The sequence below is a fragment of the Peromyscus californicus genome, unplaced genomic scaffold (genome assembly GCF_007827085.1).
Source record: "Peromyscus californicus insignis strain IS unplaced genomic scaffold, ASM782708v3 Scaffold_13__1_contigs__length_99412109, whole genome shotgun sequence".
Classification (NCBI taxonomy): Eukaryota; Metazoa; Chordata; class Mammalia; order Rodentia; family Cricetidae; genus Peromyscus; species Peromyscus californicus.
In genome coordinates this window covers 6,559,582-6,570,930 of record NW_026294424.1, presented here as the reverse complement: position 1 = coordinate 6,570,930, position 11,349 = coordinate 6,559,582, and the positions used below count along the sequence as shown (strand labels likewise).

The window sequence follows — 11,349 nt, the reverse complement described above, 5'->3', positions numbered from 1 at the left end:
ACATGAACATGCCGTGACTCACACATGGAGGTCAGAAGACAACGTGAAAGAATCAGTTCTCTCCTTCCACTATGTGGATTCTGTGATCAAACTCAGGTTGTCAAACTCATCAAGAGGTGCCTTTATCTGCTGGGCCATCTCCCTGACCTGAGTTCAAGTTTTTCCTTAGTCTTTGATAATAAAACAAAGATAATAATAGTACCCAAGGCTCAAGGACTGATGTGGGTGGGAGCAAAGTTCATTAGTTATCATGCAGCATTTGGCAAATAAGATCTTTGTTGAAGTTGGAGAGTTGAGGGCAGGGGCGAGGAAGGGTGGCAGTGTATCTGACTGGAGGCCCAGGTCCCAGGGCTGCAGACTCTGAGCTCTTTCCATTTTCCCAGAAGGTGCCTGCTTGCTAAAGGGGTCTAATAAAGCTCCAATACCTGTTGGGGAATACTAGCTGAAGATGTGTTACATTCATTTATGCTGTGGAATATTTGTTTAATGATACAAAGATGTAATGCATTCCTTTATGTTGCATTTGTTTAACTCTGTGAAGCTGTGTTACTTTGCCTGTTTAAAACACCTGATTGGTCTAATAAAGAACTGACTAGCCAGTAGCAAGGCAGGAGAGAGAAATAGGCAAGACTGGTGTGCAGAAAGAATAAATAGGAGAAATCTAAAGAAGAAAGTGAAGAGCAAGTGAGCGAGAAAAGGAGGAGAAGAGGATGCCAGGGACCAGCCACACAGCTACACAGCCAGACACGGAGTAAGAAGGAAAGAAAGATATATAGAATAAAGAAAGGTAAAAAGCCCAGTGGCAAAACATAGTTAGAAAGAAATGGCAGGAGGCAGAGCCAGGCAGATCTCTGTGAGTTCAAGGCCAGCCTGGTCTACAGAGTGAGATCCAGGACTACACAAAGAAACCCTGTCTCAAAAAACAAAACAAACAAAAAAAAAAGAAAGAAAGAAAGAAAAGAAAAAATCTGACAAGAAACAAGTCAAGTCAAGCTAAGGCCTGGTATTAATAAGAATAAGTCTCAGTGTATTTACTTGAGAGCTGGGTGGCAGGCCCCCAAAGGGTCCCCACAGGGTAAAAAAAAAAAAAAAAGCTAAATACAGATACCCAGTCCCTTCCTGTCACTGGAAAGCCTTGGGATAGTCACTTTCTTGACTGAGTACCTATGATGTATTGTATTGTTGAAATGCTTGCATCTGTGTGATGGGGTCTCAGCTTTCGGCCATTGACAAAACGTTTGATCACTTAAAAGGAGGAAAGCTTCGTCTTGGTTCATGGCTTCAGTTCATCGGCTACTTTGGGCTTGTGGCAACAGCACATCATATTGTGAGCATGTGATGGGGAGTCTAGAAGTCTACCTTTCTGTTGTGTTGCGCCTTCCTCTGGGATGAAAACCTGCCTTTTTGGTGGGAAGCTTGTTAGTGCTTAAGATATTCAAGGGGAAAAGAAAGCTATTTTAAGGGCAAGTGAAACCTTCGCTAAGGGAAGTTCACTAAGCTCTGAAAGTAAACAATTCAATGGCTTCAGGAAGTCCCTGAAACTGACCAGTTTTACTAGGCCCCTCCCTCCCCAAGTGTATGTAAGTAGTAAGGGCTGCTGAGAGACATGCCCAGACAAGCTGAGTTGCCTAAAGTAGGCTCAGATCAGCTGAACTGCCTAGGAGAAGCAGGGACCAGCCAAGCTGTGTGGAAGAGACCCAGACCATCTGAATTACCTAGAAAGGATACTCTCCATCCTGGTGAGCTGAATGCAGGTTGTGCTGTGTGTTTCAGGTTTCTAGTTTTGGGGGGTGTCATGCATGCTGATGTGGGCTTTAATCATCCAACTTTCAGTTATTTCTGTTCCTGTAACTAACCCCTCACTCATGTTCCTGTGACGTCAATAAAACTCAGTGGTTCAGCAAATCGAACTTTGGTGGCAGCTGTACTTTGGTCCATCATTAGTTTCCTATCTGAGTGAGTATACATTTGTTTACAACTCCCCAGAAGCAGTGTTGAACAGCATCCTCACGGAGGGAACGGTTTCACATGGCACCCTCCTGGAGCCAGGGAGAAAATGTAGAAGAGATCACAGGTCCGATGTCCCTTCAAAAGCAATTAACTAGTTTTGCTCCACTGGGCCCCACATCTTCCACCATCCCCAGTAGTGCCACAGGCTAGTGACCATAGGATCCAAGGGGATGATAAGGGGACCAACAAAGAGAAGACTTCCAGTAACTCAGGAACTATAAAGGAAAGTCAGAAGAAACACGGGGTAGCATGGTCCTGAGGGTACTGTACAGCTGGACAATGGGCTGCAAAGGCCCTGCGGTATGGGACTGAGTAACGCTGTGTGAACTTACAGCCTTCCTAGTTAGATGGCACTTAAGACTATAGTCCCACCATGTACCATTGGCAAGGGAACAGATGAAACAGAAATTTCTGGCTACATTTTAATTACCTGGGAAAATGAATAGCATTTATTCAGTGTCTGTGAATCAGTTCTCTTCTTCCACCATGCATGTTCCAGGGATCAATCTCAGATAAGTAGGCTTGGCAGCAAGTATCTTTACCCACTGATCCCTCTCACTGGCTCACCGTTAATGTTTTTGTTATTTGGGCTAGAGAGATGGCTCAGCAGTTAAGAGCTCTTACTGCTCTTGCAGAAGGCCCAAGTTCAGTTCCCAGCACCCATGACTCATTGCCCCGAACTCCTGCTCCTGGGCAATCTGATGCCCTCTTCTGGCTTTCAGTGACAAATGCACCCAAATATACATCTCACACAAACACACGTACATAACATAATTAAAAATAAAAAGAAATCCTTAAAAATATTTTTTGTTATTTTAAGTTATAGTCAGCTGGGTGTAGTGGCACATTCTTGCAATCCCAGCACATGGGGATTAGAGAAAGAAGACTCAGGAGTTTAAAGTCATTAAATAAATATGACTTAACTGGTGTCCCGTGGTTTTCCTGATACATCCGGCAACCTTACCCAGCATATGTGAGGCCTTTAAGAAGTTCTAGGATTGGGACTGAAGAGATGGCTCAGGGGTTAGGAGCACTGGATGCTCTTTCAGAGGACCCAGGTTCAATTCCCAGTACCCACATGGCAGCTCACAACTGTCTGTAACTCCCGTTCCAGGAGATCTGATACCTTCACACCAATGCACATAAAGTAAAATTAAATAAAAAAGAGAAGTTCTGGAATCCTCAGCTAGGCAAGTCCTTACCCATCTCTCTTTTTGGAGGGCAGACAGAGAAGGATGACTGGAGGTTTTGTGTACCCGGAGCCCACTGCGTCTTGATTGTTCCTATCTGTGTCTCTGATGATCACACTTATTTACAGGGCTGAAGAGGACTCATGGTTAAGAACCTCTTGTAGAGGACCCAGATTCAATTCCCAGCACCTACATTGTGGTTCATGACCACCTGTACTCTAGTTCCAGGGCATCCAATACTCTCTTCTGACCTCTTCAGACACTAGGTACGCACATGATGTACAGACATACACGTGGGGAAAACACTCATACATGTTAAAAGCAAACAAACAGCAACAACGAAACAACTGGGTGGTAATGATGCACACCTCTAATCTCAGCACCTGGGAGGCAGAGACAGGCGGATGGATCTCTGTGAGTTCGAGGCCAGCCTGGTCTACAGAGCGAGATCCAGGACAGCCAGGGCTACACAGAGAAATCCTGTCTAGAAAAACCTAAATAAGTAAATAAATAATAAATCTTTAAAAAAAAAAGAGCTCTGGGAGCTGAACCCACCCATAGAGTGAAAAGAATGGGTGTTTGGGAAGCATCAAAAGTGAATCAGGACACTCAAGGGAGGTCTCATTACAGAATTTGACCTGTGGTTGACTAAATAGTAGCGGTCTTATATCTATACGCAAGGCCTCAAGGGCAGAGGGATGTTTGTATTAGGCCCCAGGCTCTCCTGGCTACTGTGATTTGGAAGCAGTTATGATGGTCAACTAATGAATCCACACCTCCCAGTACCTGCCTGACAGATGAACACAGCTGTGCATGGTTGCCTGTGCCTGTAATCCCAACCTGGGAAGTGAAGGCAGGAGAATCAGGAGTTCAAAGTCTACCTTGGCTACATAGCAAATTCAAGGCCAGCCTGAATTTGCTACAGGAGACCCCTGTCCCCAAAATAATAAGACTGTGCTCATGCCAGTTCTGAGCAAGAGAACACTAATGCAAACCACGGAGATAACCTAAAATATTCTTGCTGTGGCTTAAAATGTAATGAACTGAGGACATTAACTGTAGTAATATATTTTATATAATGTACTGCACCAAATATTATTTTGACCTGTCATTAACATTTTAAAATGATGAATAGGGTGCTTTACAGGCTTTTTCATACTGCCTTTAAAAATTCTCTGAACAGCCTAGTATGGTATTGAGGACTATCTCTTCTCAGGAAGAGAGGCAGGATCAGAAGCTCTGTGTTATCCTCAGTTACATATCGAGTTTGAGGCCAGCCTGGGCTATGTGAGACCCTATGTCTCACCCAATGTGAGACACAGAAACAAACAAACAAATTCTGTGTTCACTTCACACTTACTGTGTTGTTCAATTTAGATTTACATCTAAAGTGCTCACTAGAGGTATCAAACAGAACAGCGCTCTCTCTCTCTCTCTCTCTCTCTCGTGTGTGTGTGTGTGTGTGTGTGTGTGTGTCTGTGTGTGTGTGTGTGTGTGTGTGTGTGTGTGTGTGTGTGTCTGTGTCTCATATGTTGTCTGTCTGTCTGTCTATGTGGATGTGTCTGTGCTTGTCTGTTTTGAAACATGGTCTCCAGTAGCCTGGTGACCTTCAACTTGCTATGTGACTGAGGCTGGTCTTGAACTCCTGATCCTCCTGTGTTTATCTCTCAAGCACTTGGATTGCAGGGATGTGCCCCATGCTTGGATTAACCTTGAAGCCTGGCATGTGTAGTGTTTACTTACGAAGAAATCTGAGGAGTCAAACAGAAGGCTATTCTTTTTTGAAACTTGTGTCTAATGTCTATGGGTGGGGAACATTTCCTGAACTTCTGGCTGGAGTGTGACTAGACAAAAGTGCATTGATTTCATGGGATAGAAGAGATTGAGGATGAACAGATGGGTATGGGGTTGGGAGAAGCTGAGAGAATAAGGGTCCTTGTCCCTTTAAGTCTTCATTGTCACAATCTCTGGGAGCCAGCCCCCCTGAAGCCAAAGCTGTGTAGACCTTGGCTGCCACCTGGTGGCCTGATGTTAGTGCCAGGGAATCCCAATGTCACCCACACTTACTGGGTTCCAGTCTGCTTGTCCCTGCTGTTGAGGGCGTGGGCATTCCCCCTAAATGGGATTTCTAGACTTGGAAAAACAAACACCAAGTTACTTGTGCAGTGACCCACGACTACTCAGGAGACTGAGGCAGGAGGATCGCTTGAAAGTTCAAGGCCAGACTAGACACACCTCTGTAAAAACTTAAAAGTTACTGAATTAACTTTGATTTTTAGATTAACAGATACGAATAATCTTTTAGTATAAGCTTGTCCCTGGTCAATTGATGTTCTTTGTGAAACCTGAATGTAATTGGACATCTTGTATTTTATTTGGAAATCATACTTCTAGTTCCTTTTCAGGGCTCCAAGGGAAAAACATATACTCTGAACTTTCCTGGGGCAGAGGACTAAATGATAAGGGTGCAGTAGGCTCTGAACTACCCTAGGAGCCATACATGGAGAATCAGAGGAGTCTGAGGTCTGGGGGTTGGTGACAGGCCCGAGAGCACTCAGCAAGGACTTAACTAGTTGGGGATTAACTCATACCAACCTAGTCTTGCAGTTCACTGGCCCCTCTTCTGAGGAAGCTGAAGATGGTTTCCCTGGTTCAGTCTCACTTCTGACGGCACACATGATTTTCCTACCTCCACCTCACAGCCACGAGAAGAGATTAGCCGAGGGTGAGCATGGGGTACTGGCCGTGCCCCGAGAGACCCATCTCCTCCACACCAGGTAAGGAGACTGGAAGAGGAAGTGGTGCTGCCCTCCCCACCACTGCCCAGAGCTGGACTTCCTGGGAGCCTGGAATCCCGTCCCCCGCACTGAATACATGAGAAAACCGAGATCCAGAGAAGGGCGGGGCTCAAGCGGCTGGAAGATTTCCTGGTCTAGTTACTTTCCTCTCCAGTGAACGCTTTAGGATCTTAGTCACAAATACCCTGTCCCTGGCTGGCCTAGTTTGATTTATGTTTCTGCATAAAACACCATGACCAAAAGCAACTTGGAAAGGGAAAGGTTTATTTGGTGTACACATTCTGATGATAGTCCATCACTGAAGGACATCAGGGCCGGAACCCAAGACAGGAACTCCAAGGCAGAATCGGAAGCAGAGGCCATGGAAGAATGCTGCTCACTGGTTTGCTCCTTGTAGCTTGCTCAGCTTGCTTTTTTTTTTTTTTTTTTTTTTTTTTTTTTTTTTTTGGTTTTTTGAGACAGGGTTTCTCTGTGTAGCTTTGCGCCTTTCCTGGAACTCACTTGGTAGTCCAGGCTGGCCTCGAACTCACAGAGATCCGCCTGGCTCTGCCTCCCAAGTGCTGGGATTAAAGGCGTGCGCCACCACCGCCCGGCTTGCTTTTTTATACAGTCCTGAAACCACCTGCCCAAGGGTGGCACCAATCACAGTGGGCTGCCCCCTCTCATGTCAATCATTAACCAAGAAAATGCCCCAGAGACTTGCCTACAGGCCAATCTGATGGAGGCGTTTTCTCAACTGAGGCTCCCTCTTCCCAGATGACTTGGTTATGTCAAGTTAACCAAAAAACTAGCCAGCACATCACTCTGCAGTCTTTTCTTCTTCATTCTTCAACCTTTCTGGTCCTCTAAACCCTTCGGCTCAGTCCTTGGTTCTTCTTGAGGCTTCTCAATGACCTCCTATTAGTCTTGTTCTCCAAGTCACCATTTCTTTTTGTCTGCCTTCTGGAAAGATTCTAGATGCCTCTGCATGTGCTCTCAGCCCTCACTGCCCCAGCCCCTCACTTACCCCACATTCTGTACCTGGCAGGAAAAACACCATTTCAATGAGTTGTTTTGGAGGCTGTAATGGTTTGAATAAGAATGGCCCCCACAGGTTCAAATTTGAATGCTTAGTCATCCGGGAGTGGCACTACTTGAGAAGGATTAGGACATGTGGTCTTGTCGGAGGAAGTGTGTCACTGCGGGTGTGTGTGTGTGTGTGTGTGTGTGTGTGTGTGTGTGTGTGTGTGTGTTGAGGGGGTGGGTGCTTTGAGGTTTCAAAAGTCCAAGCCAGGCCCAGTGTGTCTCTCTTCCTGTTACCTGGGGATCCGAATGTAGCATTCTCAGCTACTTCTCCAGTAGCATGACCTGCCTGAGCCGGGCCATGCTCCCCATTATGATGATAATGAACTAAACCTCTGAAATTGTAAACAAGCCCCAATTAAATACTTCCTTTTATAAAAGTTGCCTTGAACATGGTGTTTCTTCACAGCAATAGAACACTGATTAAGACAGAGTTGGTACCAGGACAGACCTGACCCTGCTGCTTGCTAGCAGAATGTGGACTTTGGGACTTTGGGTTAAGAAAGCAGTTGAACGTTTTAAGTGGGGCAAGACTCCACCCAGCTAAGCTTCCAACTGTGGAAAGGAATTAAAGAAAAGCTTGAGCAGTGAAGGAAACCATCAACAACAGAAAGCTGCTACAAATGTAATTAAAGTAGGTGGCAAAGTTCCAGCCCCAGCAAGCAGTAAACTTGGCAGCTTTGGCCCTGTGGTTCATGGATGAGCACCTGTGGGCTGTCATCCGGCAAGAGGGTAGCAGGATTGATGGTGATGGGTTTCCCAAACTGTACTGGAGGGTAGTCCTGTAGTCCAGGAGTAGGGTCTGGTCCTGGGTCACACAGGCATTAGACAGCCAGCATTCTGGTGTTCCTTAATCACATAGGGTAGTGTGAGTAGAAGATCCTGATCCAGAGTTCACTTGTTTGTTTGTTTTTCATTAGACTAGTGGTAGCTACCACAGCTCTTAGACAGGTGGGCCATTCTGTGGCTACAGGGTCCAATCCTGGACAGGCATGCCGCAGGGCATTTCCGCGTTCCGCAAGTTTGGGTTAAAACCCCTTTTGCAATGCCCTTTGTTTCATGGACAAACAAAAGGTTTTGATACATCTGAAGTGCTAGGGCTGGACCCCCAAGTCAGAATTGTGTTTAAAGCCTCAAATGCTTTTTGTTTAGTCTCAGTCCAGATTAGGGGACTCAGTGCCCCCTTTGTGGTACTGTATAGAGGCCTTGCTATTTCCACAAACCCGGTATCCAGAGGCAGCAACACCCAACCACACATATGAACTCTCGAATCTGTCTCTTAGTCTTTGGAGTTGGAATCTGAAGGATGGCAGCGATTGTACTGGGACAGGCTCCTTTTCCCCTCCCCTCAGCCGGGCGCCAAGATAGGTAGTCTCTGGTGTACAAGGTTGGGCTTTCTTAGCCGACACTGGAACCCACAGTCTGCAACTCTTGCAGCAGTCCCTCTGTGGCCCCTTTATAATCTGTTTTTGTTTTAGAAGCTAGAAGGAGGTCATCTACATATTGTAAGAGTGTGGTCCGAGAAACCTCTAATGGAAGGGCAGGAGGTCAGCACTTAGTGCCTCATCACACAGGGTTGGAGAGTTTCTAAATCCTTGGGGCAAAGTGGTCCTGGGAAGTCACTGGCTGTAAGCTCAACTCTGGGTTGCCCCTGCAAATGGAAGACTGAAGAATGCATCTTTCAGCTCCAAGACAGTGAACTCTGGAGGAATCAGGCTCATGAGAGTGTATGGATTTGGGACTGTGGGTAGATGGTGTCAACCCTCTTATTCACTTCCCTCAGATCTTGGATGGGTCTACAATCAAAAGCCCCAGGTTTCTTCACAGGCAGCAGAGATGTATTCCAGGGTGACTGGGTGGGTACCAGGATGCCTGTCTCTAAGCCTGGCAATATGGACGGAATTCCCCTTCTTGCTTACAGGGTCATCGGGTATGGTTTAATCTGGACGGGGTAGCTGAACTGGTTAGTTGAACAATTATAGGGACTTGGTGTTGGGCCAGTTCCAAGAGGCTGTTTTTCTGTCCATAGCCCCAGGAATCTTTGAGGCAAATCTGAGAGATAGTCTAACTGTATCTTTTGATTGGGGGCAGAACTTTCAGCAAAGAGATATTCTTCTGAAAGAGAGCAAGACATCAACATTTTGCTGGCTCTCTTAAGCCTAATTGCGTCTCATCATCATCAGAGAAGGTGACAGTAGCTTTCTCCTTATGCAAAAGGTCTCATCTCAATAGTGAGTAGAGGCAATCACGCATGACCAAGAGTGTGGGTTACTGTCCCCTACCTAGATCTATGGAATGGGTTAGTGGTCCAGGGGTAGTAGGCCATTTTTCCTGTTGCCCCTTGGACAATCTTTTGATCAGTCAATTGGCTGAGGGGCTTCTTAAGGACTGAATATGTCACCCCAATGTCTCCTAAGAAGCCAATTGCTTCACTCCCAATTTTAAGTGTTACCCTAGGCTCCTGAGGGCTTAAAGCTTAGGAGCCCTGTGCCCTGTCACTTTTCTAACTGTAGTACCTGCGGGCCTTCTTCTTCTGATGAGGACACTCATTTTCTCAATGGCCTTTCTCCTGGCGGTAGGTACATTGGTCTTTCTTTAATGATGGCCTACTTGTCTCCTGGCCTCCTTCTTGCCTGTTGCATCAGACTGGTTTATTGTCTGGGTTTTCTCATAAGGCCACTGCTATGGCTCTGGTAAGTCTCTTATCCTTCTGGCTTTCAATTGGTTCTCCGTTGTTAAACACCTTTTGAGCTACCTCCAGCAACTGGGACCTATTCATACCTTCAATCCCTCTTACTTTGTAAATTCTAATATCTGGGGCCGACTGAGTGACAAAGGCAATGTTGACCACCTGCCTGTTCTCTGGTGCTTCTGGGTCTATGGATATATAGGTACAGGAAGTCTCTAGAAGGCACTCTAGGACTCCAGTGGGATAAACCGAGGCCCCCTGTATGAATTCACTTACCTTTGACAGGTTTGTGGGCTTCTGTCTACTGCTGGGAGCCAAACCAGGAAAGTCTGAGGTCGATATCTAATGCCCCTTTACTTGGTCAGTGTTAGGATCCCAATGGGGTCGGTTGGACAGAAACGTGTCCTCAATGCCATAAGTGTTATCAGCCAGAGATCCCCCATCCTGACCCGACAGCTTTCTTAGCTTCCAACTATACGCAGTCCTTTTCTTCTGATGTGAACAGGGTTGTGATGATTTTTCTTTGTGTGCTAACAAACAAAGCTTGCCTAGGGATCAAAAAGTTCTTACCACTAGGAAATCCTCAGCCCAAGAGAGAGCTACTTCCTGTATACTCACGCCTATATCCCTTTCTGTGCCCTGCATCTCACTTCCTCTCTCCACCCAGCTACATCACTTCCTTTTTCCACCCAGCTCTATCACTTCCTGTCTGTCTGTGTAGACCTGCAGACCTCTATGGTTAACTAGTGCTGGGATTAAAGGCATATGCCACCATGCCTGGCAAAAACATGTATTCTTGAGAAATATCCCAGCGGTAGGGTGCTTGCACAGCATGTACTAGACCCTGGGTTCCATCCATAGGACCACATACACACACAGTTGAATTCTTTCCTTCAGTCTGCATTATAAAGCCAACAACAAAGGAACAGAGGGGTGTAAAATTCTAGCTGAATGGGCCTGGAGAGGTGACTCAGTGGTTAAGAGCACTGGCTGCTCTTCCAGAGAACCCATGTTCAATTTCTAGCATCCACATGGTGACTCACAACTATCTGTTACTCCATTTTCAGGGGATCCAACACCCTCTTCCAGCCTCTATGGGCACCAGGCATACACATGTGGTGCATAGATATATATGCAGGCCAACAGTCATGCACATAAAATAAAAAATAATTCCAGTACTTGGGAGACAGAGGCAAGCAGATCTCTGTGAATTCAAGGCCAGCCTGGTCTATAGAGCAAGTTCCAGGACAGCCAGGACCATACAGAGCAACCCTATCTCAGGGGAAAATAAAATAAACAAAATTTTAAAAATGAAAAAAGTCAAGCTAACTGAGTCAGTATATTTTCAGGCATTTTTTGAGATTTTCATAATGGTTATGTTCTGTGATTTTTTTTTTCTAAAAAGGCTATACTAACTAAAGTAAGATATCTCTCTCTCCTTCCTTCCCTCCCTCTCCCTGTCTCCCTCAGTCTCTGTTGTTGATATTGTTCTGTTTGTCCAGAAATTTTGTTTTGTTTTGTTGGGAGAGTCGCCATCCTCTGCTTCACTTTTCTCTGTGCTGGGATTACAGACTTGAGCCACATCCCCAGCCCAAGCAGG

At 45.8% G+C, this 11,349-nt stretch overlaps 1 non-coding gene across 1 annotated transcript; it reads left to right on the top strand.

Annotated features, from left to right (window-relative positions):
- The first annotated feature begins 3,189 nt into the window (after nucleotides 1-3,189).
- Nucleotides 3,190-3,310, top strand: LOC128109244 (U8 small nucleolar RNA). The gene has a single exon (XR_008217772.1). It is a non-coding gene; the product is annotated as a U8 small nucleolar RNA (small nucleolar RNA).
- The last annotated feature ends 8,039 nt before the right edge of the window (nucleotides 3,311-11,349 follow it).